Source organism: Belonocnema kinseyi, chromosome 3, assembly GCF_010883055.1.
Source record: "Belonocnema kinseyi isolate 2016_QV_RU_SX_M_011 chromosome 3, B_treatae_v1, whole genome shotgun sequence".
Lineage (NCBI taxonomy): Eukaryota > Metazoa > Arthropoda > Insecta > Hymenoptera > Cynipidae > Belonocnema > Belonocnema kinseyi.
Genome location: NC_046659.1, coordinates 28,320,961 through 28,331,967, shown reverse-complemented (window position 1 = coordinate 28,331,967; position 11,007 = coordinate 28,320,961). Strand labels below are relative to the sequence as shown.

General features: G+C 34.8%; 1 protein-coding gene across 1 annotated transcript in view; it reads left to right on the top strand.

The window, feature by feature from the left end:
* Positions 1 to 11,007, top strand: part of LOC117169598 — a 394,158-nt gene that overhangs the window by 356,776 nt on the left and 26,375 nt on the right. The gene's annotated exons all lie outside the window — the stretch shown is intronic.

Here is an 11,007-nt window from a genome sequence, read left to right as displayed (position 1 = left end):
GGCGTGCCATGCACACCCCGAGCATTTAGCTCACATACTATCTAGTTGTCCAACACACGCGGGAACGACCTACATTCAAAGGCACAATGCGGCACTAAGATTGCTTTATTACCATGTCTGTCTGTAGGCACTAACCTTAATATCGCTCCTCTAAATGCTCCTAGGGAAATTGAGTTAATTGTCGAGAATGGGAAGTGCCGCATATAGTGGAACTTTATATTACCGACAATTGTTTCTGTTGCTCACTCGAGGCCTGACATGGTTCTTCTGACTTCGAGAAGTGAACCATGTTCTTTATCGAAATTACGGCACCAGCTCACAAAAACATCATAGCCAAGGAGAATGAAAAGAGAGGTATCGAGACCTTATAAGGGAGTTGCAACGATTGTACCCCGAATATTCTATTAAACTAATCGTCCTTATCACCGTCGCTCTTGGAGGTGCCAAACTTTTACTCGCTAATGGGCTTAAAAGCATCCCTGCGTGTCAACAATATGCTAAAAGACTTGCGGGCAAAATGCAGAAGACAGTAGTCGTTGGGTTGCTCCATGTTCTTAGGATGCACCCGCTCCTGGCGAAATCCTGCTTATTAAGTCGCATGCAGCGCAGGTGGCCGCGCATGTTTGTAGGTGAAATGAGGCAAGGAGTGGGGGAGAGCAAACGAAGGGGAAATAGGAAAACAAGAAGTTTCTTAGCAAGAAGTGTCGTACGGTCTACTGTATATAAAAATCCCGTGTCACAATGTTTGTCATCAATAAAGTCCGAAACTACTTAACCGATCATGATAAAATGTTGTATACTGCGTGTCATTTGGTCCAACTTGCAGGATAGGATACTTTTTATCTCATTTAGTTACTTCAATATTTTTTGATTACAAATTCAATGGTTTAGTTGTGTATTCCAGAATTTTCTAACAGATATCAGTGTAAGTTAGTTTGTGGACCGACACTTTAACATTTCACGTTATCTAGGGTGGGTAAGCAGCCAATAGATGGCGCCAACTTTAGTATAATACAAATTCAACAGTCAAGTCCGTGAATCTTGAAATCAAGTTTATCAGAGTTTCCATGGTCGCGTTCGAGACTTCAAATGGATACAAGTGTGAAAACAATATAGGTTGTGTTGTATAGTAATTACAAATAATAAAAGTGTGTATTTAATAAAGAAGTAAGATATGTGAACGGAGAAGTAAACATCATTTTTTTTCTGTACCATTAACATTATGGAATAGCTGCTGAGTGAAAAATACTATAAAATAGTAATAATATTCTGCGCTTCCAGGGGACGCAGAGTGAATGGTTTCTAATGCTTATTTGCGGCATAAAAAAGGTCTGTTATCAATAGACAAGATATGTTTTAAATAAAGTAAATGAAAGATTACATGCGTAAACTATAAATTGACATTACCTACATTTACTTACAGCTACTAGGGCAAACATGTGCATCTGAACATAACCGCGAAATAATGATAGATCGGCCCGGCATGTTTATTATGATTTCGATTGATTATTCATTAACAAAGAAATGTTTTGTGTTTTTGTATGTTCATTACTGACAGTTTCAGCAGTAATAATTCAAATAATAATTACTTATTAACAATTTAACAATCATTACTTATAAATCATTTTAATAAGTTAAACATTATTTCTGAATTTATTAATTGATTAACATTGTTTTTTTCACAGATCGACCCTAGAAGAAATGCAAATCAGGAAATGCAGATGGAACTGGTGCATTTCGGGCAATTTAACTTGCCCGAATTTTAATTGATACAATTGTTAGGGATTTTATTATTTTCCAAAATGTTTTCTCTGGACCTCATCTCAAAATTTGGTTTGATCAACCAATCAAATAAATTAAACACTTGTTGGGGATAGGAATGTATCAGCAATAAATCTATAAGAGAAATTTTAGGCTGATATTTACATACCAATTTTTTTTACATTATTGTATTTTCGAACTTTCTATGTCTGGATCTGATTTCCAAATTGACATTTGATCAGACCTAAAACCAATTTTAAATAATTTTGAAGATCTCAGTGTATTAAAAAAAAATCTCGAAGCAATTTGACTAGCCCGGATTTTAATTAATAAAGTTTTTAGGGATTCTTTGATCTTCGAAAACGTTTTCTCTGGACCTCATCTCAAAATTTCGTTTGATCAACAATTAAAAGACATTAAAGACTCGTTGGTTGTAGGATTGTATCAGTAATAAATCTAAAAGAGCAATTTTAGGCAAGAATTTTCATTCCAATTCTGTTTTTAAATTATTCTATTTTCGAAATTGCTATGTCTGGATCTGATTTCCATATTGGCATTAGATTAGACCTAAATTCAATTTAAAATGATTTTGATTACATCGGTGTATCAAAAAAATTCTCAAGGCAACTTGACTAGCCCGGATTTTAATTAATAAAGTTTTTAGGAATATTTTAATTTTCGAAAATGTTTTATCTGGAACTCATCTAAAAATTTGGTTTGATCAACCAATAAAATAAATTACATACTTGTTGGTGATTGGATTGTATCAGTAATAAATCCAAAAGAGCAATTTGAGGCAGGAATTTGCACTCCAATTCTGTTTTTAAATTATTCTATTTTCGAAATTGCTATGTCTGGATCTGATTTCCATATTGGCATTAGATCAGACCTAAAATCAATTTTAAATAATTTTGATTTTATCGATGTATCAAAAAAATCTCAAAGCAACTTGACTAGTCCGGATTTTAATTAATAAAGTTTTTAGGAATTTTTTTATTTTCGAAAATTGTTTCTCTGGAACTCATCTAAAAATTTAGTTTGATCAACCAATAAAATAAATTAAATACTTGTTGGTAATAGGATTGTATCAGTAATAATTCTAGAAGAGCAATTTTACGCAGGTATTTTCATTCCAATTTTGTTTTTAAATTATTCTATTTTTGAAATTTCTGTGCCTGGATCGGGTTTCCAAATTGGCATTTGATCAGCACCTAAAATCAATTTTAAGTAACTTTGGTGATATCGGTGTTTAAAAAAAATCTCGAAACAATTTGACTAGCTCAGATTTTAATTAATAAAGTTTTTAGGGATTTCTTTATTTACGAAAATGTTTTCTCTGGAACACTTGTTGGTGATAGGCTTGTATCAGTAATAAATCTTGAAGGGAAATCTTAGGCCGATATTTACATTCCAATTTTATTTTTAAATTATTTTATTTTCGAAATTGCTATGTCTGGAACTGATTTCCAATTCAAATCTAAAAATTAAATTCATACAATATTGGTATGTTAATAGAAAATAAAAATGTTTGAGTGTAATTCAAAGCTACTGGAAATTTTATTTTAATGTAATTGTTTTAGGCCTCGTTCAACTGTAATTTATGCTGTTAGAAATAAAGACACTAATTCTGTAAATTTTATTTCAGATGTTATCTTTTTAATCGGATGTTGTCCTATATTTATTATCGATTGATCCAACGAAATTTTGAGATGACGCCCAGAGAAAATATTTTCGAAAATAAAAAAATCCCTAGAAACTTTATTAATTAAAATTCGGGCGAGTCAAATTGCTTCGAGATTTTTTTTTTGATACACCGATACTATCAAAATTACTTAAAATTCATTTTAGGTGCTGATCAAATGCCAAGATTGAGCGCGCCTAGGGCGCGCGTGTACGCTCTCGCGCTTTGCGCTCGTATTCGTACGTTTAATGCGTACACTTTAAGTAAATTTTTTTCAATATTGTAAATACTATAAGTTAAATCGAAAACTGTGATTTAAACTTTTGAGGAATTACAGCCATAAATTGTAACTGCATTTTTTTCGATTTGATTTTAAAGAAGATTCTTAAAGCACCTACGGCATTGACGATTACATTCTCATTACGAAACTTGCGCTTCGCGCTCGATAATTCGTGTCCACTTGAAAACCTTCATTAAAATAATTTGCAAATCTTGTTAAAAACTACTAAAAATAACGTTTTAAACTTATGGATCTCTTAAAAAATCAAAACTGCATATTTTTTAATATGATCCAACTTTTGGAACTTTGGTCTAATTAACAAATTTCATGATTATAGTTTAGAAAAACATATATTTTACATCGAGTAGAAATTGAATTTATATTTCTGAACCTACTAAAAAAATGTTTTTCCTTTTTTAGAAAGTTTGCAAAATGTTTCAAAGCATCTAACTTTTTGATGTTTTATCGAATTTAAAAATGGCATTGGGATAATTTGCAAGTCCTTTTGATGCGCATAAGCAAACTTGACAGAAATTTCTAAAACTCATAAAAAATTTTTACTCAAATTTTGAAAAAGCTCAAGCTTTTGAAATTTTGTCTGCTAGAAAAATGTAACTGACATAGTTTCTAAATATATTTGATAGCTTGTGATGAAATGAAATTTTTTAATCTTTTAGTAAAATATATATTTTTTTATTTATCTGAATATTTTCAAAATTTTCAAAAGTATATAACTTTTCTAATTTTAATAAAAATAAAAAATTTTATTTGGATAATTTGCAAGTTTTCTACCCATCTATAAGAAACGTTGACAAAAAGTTTTTAATTTGAATTTTTTTTTTTTGAAATTTTGAAAATGCTCGAAATTTTTTTATTTTGGTTGGAAATATCTGCGTAATGAACCTATTCTTTATTTTGGGAACTATAGAAAGTGTATCAAAGGCTGACTTGATTGGACAAATCCTTCAAAAGCTAGCGTGGCTACAACATTCAGGAAACCATGCATTCAGACATACATGCATACAGACATACGTGCATACAGACATACATACAGACAGACTAGACAGACTGACATACACCGTTAAATTTTATGATTTTTTGATTCTGTGATTGCGGAAACGTAAAGAGTCGTTAAAAACCACAGATCGAAAATTTGGACGATTACATTACACTCGCATGAATGAGAATGTAAAAATTGGAATGTAAATATCGACCCAAAGTTATTCTGATACATTTATTACTGATACAATCCTATCAACAACAAGTGTTTAATTTATTTTATTGGTTGATGAATCCAAATTTTGAGATGAGGTCAAGAGAAAAAATTTTCAAAAATAAAATACATTGCTACAAATTTTAATAATTAAAATTCAGGTTTGTTAAATTGTTTCGAGATTTTGTTTGATACACGGATACTATCAAAATTACTTAAAATTGATTTTAGGTTCTGATCGAATGCCAATTCGGAAATCAGATCCAGATATAGCAAGTTCGAAAATAGAATAATTTAAAAAAAATTGGAATGTAAATATCGGCCTCAAATTTCTGTTATAGATTTATTACTGATACAATACTATCACCAACAAGGGTTTAATTTATTTTATTGGTTGATCAAACCAAATTTTGAGATGAGGTCCAGAGAAAACATTTTAGAAAATAAAAAATGCCTAAAAATTGTATCGATTAAAATTCGGTCAAGTTAAATTGCTTTGAGATATCTTTCTGATACGCCTATACCATTAAAATGATTCAGGTAATTAATTTTAGGCTGATCAATACCCAGTCTTGGAATAAGGTCGAGAGATAATGATTTTTCAACAATGTTGATTGAAATACACCAAGCCAAAAAGCACCAATTCCATCTGCATTTTTTTATGTGTATTTCTTCCAGGATCCATCTGTGAAAAAAACAATGGTAATTAATTATTAAATTAAGAAATAATGTTTAACTTATTGAAATAATTTATAAGTAATGATTGTTTAATTGTTAATATGTATTTATTATTTAAATTATTAATGCCGGCACTATCAGTAATAAACATACAAAACCACAAATCATTTCTTTGGTAATGAATAATCAATCGAAAGTATAATGAACATGCTGGTCCGATCTGTCATTATTTCGAGGTTATCTTCAGATGCACCTGTTTGCCCTAATTGCTGTAAGTAAATGTCGGTAATGTCAATTTAAAGTTTACGCATGTAATATTTCATTTACTTTACTTAAAACATATCCTATCTATTCATAACACATGCTTTTTTATGTCGTAAATAAGCGTTAAACACAATTCACTCTTCTCCCACTAGAAACGCGGAATATTATTACTATTATATAGTATTTGTCACTCAGTAACCATTCCATAATGTTATTGACATAGAAAAGAATTGATGTTTACTGCTCCGTTCACATATCTTACTTCTTTATTAAATAAACACTTTTATTATTTGTAATTACTATACAACACAACCTATATTGTTTTCACACTTGTATCCATTTGAAGTCTCGAACGCGACCATGGAAACTCTGATAAACTTGATTCGAAGATTCACGGACTTGACTGAATGGCCGATCAGAATGCAATTTTAAAGGTGCGAAATATGAAAATATCCCTGTACAATATCTTCTCCCCTGCTGTTGTGTAATTCGGGTAGTAATCAAGTTCACCATGTATGTAAGCCCCAGAATTTCCACCCTGTATATATATGTGGTACATTATTACTGAACTGACCTAACGTTAAAAGTCATGTCTTCCGATTGTCTTTAAATAAATTTGCAGAGTTTTTTGCCTATATGATAGTAGTATACTCACCAATTTATAGACTCTTACTACCATCCCTCCTCGAACTACAGAGGGTAAAATTTGCATCCCCCGGGAAAAGCGGATATTTTCAAATGGTATTTACTTTTTATAAACAAATTGCCATTTAAAATACTTATTTAACATTTCCTACTCTTTGATTTTCATTCATTATCGTCACATAAAACAGACTTGCGAAAGGCTTAAATCAGTTAATAATAGTTTAAACTATTCTTATAAACAAATAATACAGGATTCGTCCTTTCTTTGGCTGGATCAAACTTGGTTTTGTGTATAGCCGAAAAACAAAAGACATCCACTTATATAGATTTTCATTTGTTTCTCATATTGTACCAAGAAACAAAAGGCAACCACATGGACTGTCATTTGTTTCTTGGCCTCAAGAAAAGCATTGCACTGCGTTACTCTACTCTGACTTCAGTCTCCTGAAAGGTTAAAGCAGCCAACCTGTAGTGTTTAGAATTTTTATGTGTGTGTTTTCTGTGATTTCTTGTGTTTTGTTTTTCTTTCTTATTTTTATACATTTATAAATTGTATATCCTTCTTATCTGTGGTTTTTGTTCATTTGGTTCAGGTTATAAGTTCGTTTTAAAGCCTGTTTGCAAATCGCTATTTTCTAAGCAAAGTGGGATCCCTAAAGAACTTTTGTGGTCATCTAGAGAGAAATTGATCTGAGGCTTCTAACGGAAAATCAGCAAGAATGTAGAACTCTTAATTTACAGTCATTAATGTAGTAGTATTAATGTAGAGGAAGAGATAAACGAGGACGCAGATTTTTACGTGCTAATGAAAAATGAAAAAGAAGAATGCAATGATGAACATCACTTAGCGTTTATTCTGAATAATGTCATTTTAACTTATATCAATATTTATTATACCGATATTAATGAATCTTTATAAAAATAAAAATTTGTCAAGTGCATACTGTGTAAACAAAAAATATTCTTTGGTACTCACTTGTATTTTTCTGGCATATTTTTCAATTTTCGAAAACTTTGCTATTTCAAGCTTATTAAAATATTTAAATTAATTTTATGGTAGAGAAATGTTAAAATTTTGTTCCAGGTACGTTATAAATATTGTGCAGAATATTTTCTTTCATATTTGGGTGAAGTGAAATTTTACATCAAACAATTATTTTGGAATTAAAATTTATTTACAGGTAAGGAGTTTACAATTTTATATAAAGTATTAAAAAAAAAATTAAAATGCTCTAAAGCAATTAAAATTCCCGGCATTCTAAAATACCACGAATTTATTGCAAATGAGAACGGACAATTGCAACTGAAAAAAACTACATTCGCAACAGAACATGATCTATTTCCGAAGACAGTCCAAAAGCCTCAAGTTCAGAGAAGCAAACAATGCGCGAAAAAAAGGCGCGAGTAAGGTTTTCGCTCGGATATCTTTGCATAACTACATAACTATTTATAGTCGCAAAATGCCAAACAGCAATTTTATCGGAAAAAAGTCAAGCTTTCGTTTTAAAATACCTTTAGGTGGACGGAGCGACTAAATCACGACTGGCTAGAGTGCTACGATGCGAGTGTGGCCCCTGAACGTACCCCTGAACAAGCCGGCAACAGAAAAAGAGAGACGACACTAAGATCAACCACGGACAGGCATCCAATAGAGAAAGAGCGATGCTTTATGACCTGGAGAAACATCAACATGAAGGTTTCTCTCAAGCCTAAAGATCTGACTGAAATGGATGACGCATTCAGTGTGTGATTAACTACATCACATCTGGCAGGAATTTTACCACCCAGGTTCGAAAGTTCGCGCGCGAACTCCGGACCTGTTATCACACACTTAACAAGTCAAAGCTGCTGAACATCAGACAGCATATTGTTGAGAGAATTCGGATTCTATCTGACGCTAAGAGAAGTCTAGAGCAGAGGGAGAGGTGCATCAGAGAAAATCAACAGTTTCTCTCTGACCCATCTCGAATCTTCCAGGACCCTCCAGTTACTGTCGACCACCCGCCCAACCCAGAGGAGGTCGAAGTATTTTGGAGAGAAATCTCTGAAGTGCAGCATAGACTGGAAGAGAACTTAGAAAATATATATAGCTTCAAGGAGCTATGTGATGCCCTCATAACTCCTGATCAAGCATGCCCATCCAGCCCTACAGAGGAGGTGAAAAAATATTAAGAGGGATGAAGAACTATTCCGCACAGGGACCAGATTGTATCAAAACCTTCTGGTGGAAGAAGTTTCCTTCAACAAATCAGCATTGGCCCGTATTTTCACCTCATAATTAAAGTCGGAAGAGCCAATTCCGGAGTGGTTGGTGGCAGGACGCACAATACTCCTGCCGAAAATAGGCAACTTAGCTGATTCGAAGAATTATAGGCCAATCACTTGTTCTAACACACTGTATAAGATATTCAAAGCTATCGTAAATGATAGGATTGTTCGGGAAATTGAACCTGTGTGGCAATATTTGTATGAATAACGAGGCTCGAAGAAAGGCGTAGCGGGATGTCGGGAGAACCTGCTCATCGATAGATGTGTCTGTAAAGATGCAGCATTCTACCAGCGTGACCTATGGATGGTCTGGATTGATTATTGGAAAGCATTCGAATCGACCTCCCATAGACTTATCATCTGTCTTTTGGAAAGCTTAAATCTTCATCCGCAAATCGTTAGATGCATAGAGAGATTGATGCCGCTTTGGAAAACTAGATTTACTATCTTATCTGGAAAATATCGTGTGACAACTAACAAGGTCACCTCTCAGAGAGGTGTCTTTCAGGGCGACTCCCTGAAGATCCTGCGCTCGTTGATAGAAGCGCTATACGACACCTTTGCGCTGGAGAGATTTATACATACCTGGGCGTGCCACAGAGCCGCATTTAGGATGTGACATCTATAAAGGATACTCTCCGAAGCAGATACAAAAGTCTCATCCGACAAATTTGGTCTTCCGAACTGTCGGCGAGGAACAAAGTATCTGTAAAGAACATGCTTGCCGTCCCGGTACTACTCTATTCATTTGGAGTAGTTCAATGGACGAAGAACGAGCTCAGATCCCTTGATATCGGGACAAGAAAGGTTATGCACATGAACAAAAGCATGCATCTTAAGTATTCCGTTCCGCGATTGTACATCTCACGCCGTCAAGGTGGTCGCGGAATATTGAGTCTTGAATGTCTTTACGGCAGGATTATTCTGGTTACAGTACACAGAGTCGCAAATGGAAGAGACCCTCTTCTTAAAATGGTCAGTAATCACGAAGAAGTGGGAAAAGGAGTGTTTCTGTACAGAGCAGCGGAGGAGGCTGCTGAAACACTCTGACTTAACTTCACTATTAGGAGTGAGCAAAATGCATCAAATCTTATCTATATCAAGTACTCATTCCTAAAAGCCCGGATTAAGAAAGAACAAGAGACAAACTTTCGTGAACAGCTCCTCGATAAGGGGATGCACGGTATCTTCGACAGAAATGTGGAGGGTCAGTCAATGTCGTGTGAACTAACGTTTGCTTTCCTTAAATCTCCGGATTAAACTCTGGTTCGGAGGGCTTAATTTTGGCATGCCAAGATGGTACCATTTCCACCGTAACATACCCTCGCCAAATTTTGAGCCCAGACATTCCCGATGATAGCTGCAGGGCGTGCCATGCACATCCCGAGCATTTAGCTCACATACTATCTAGTTGTCCAACTCATGCGGGAACGATCTACATTCAAAGGCACAATGCGGCACTAAGAGTGCTTTATTACCATCTCTGTCACTCTTGCGGCATTAACCTTAGTATCGCTCCTCTAAATGCTCCTAGGAAAATCGAGTCAATTGTCGAGAATGGGAAGTGCCTCATATACTGGAACTTTATATTCTCGACAATAGTTTCTGTTTCACACTCGAGGCCAGACATGGTTCTTCTTGACTTCGAGAAGCGAACCATGTTCGTTATCGCATTTTCGGCACCAGCTGACAAAAATATCATAGCCAAGGAGAATGGAAAGGAAGAGAGGTGCAGAGATCTTATAAGGGAGTTGCAACGATTGTACCCGGAATATTCTGTTTAACTAATCGTCCTTATCGTCGGCGCTCTTGGAGGTGCTAAGCTTTCACTCGTCAATAGCCTGAAAAGCATCCCTGCGTGTCAAAAATATTGCAAAACACTTGCGGGAAAAATGCAGAAGGTGTTAGTCCTTGGATCACTCCGTGTTGTCAGGGTGCATGAAACTTTTGCCGGATTGTCGTATTGATTCCGTTACAGACTGTAACCACCCATCTCACGGTCGTGAGACGTGGCTGTGGCTGAAATTTTACTGCGATTTCGCTGGAAGCGGGTGCAATTTTCCAGATTAGCACCCGCTCCCGGCGACATCCTGCGGTTGTCCTTACGACGATCCGGCAAAAGCCTTGTGCACCCTAAGAACACGGAGCGACCCAAGGACAACCGCCTTCTGCATTTTTCCCGCAAGTGTTCTAGCATATTGTTGACACGCAGGGATG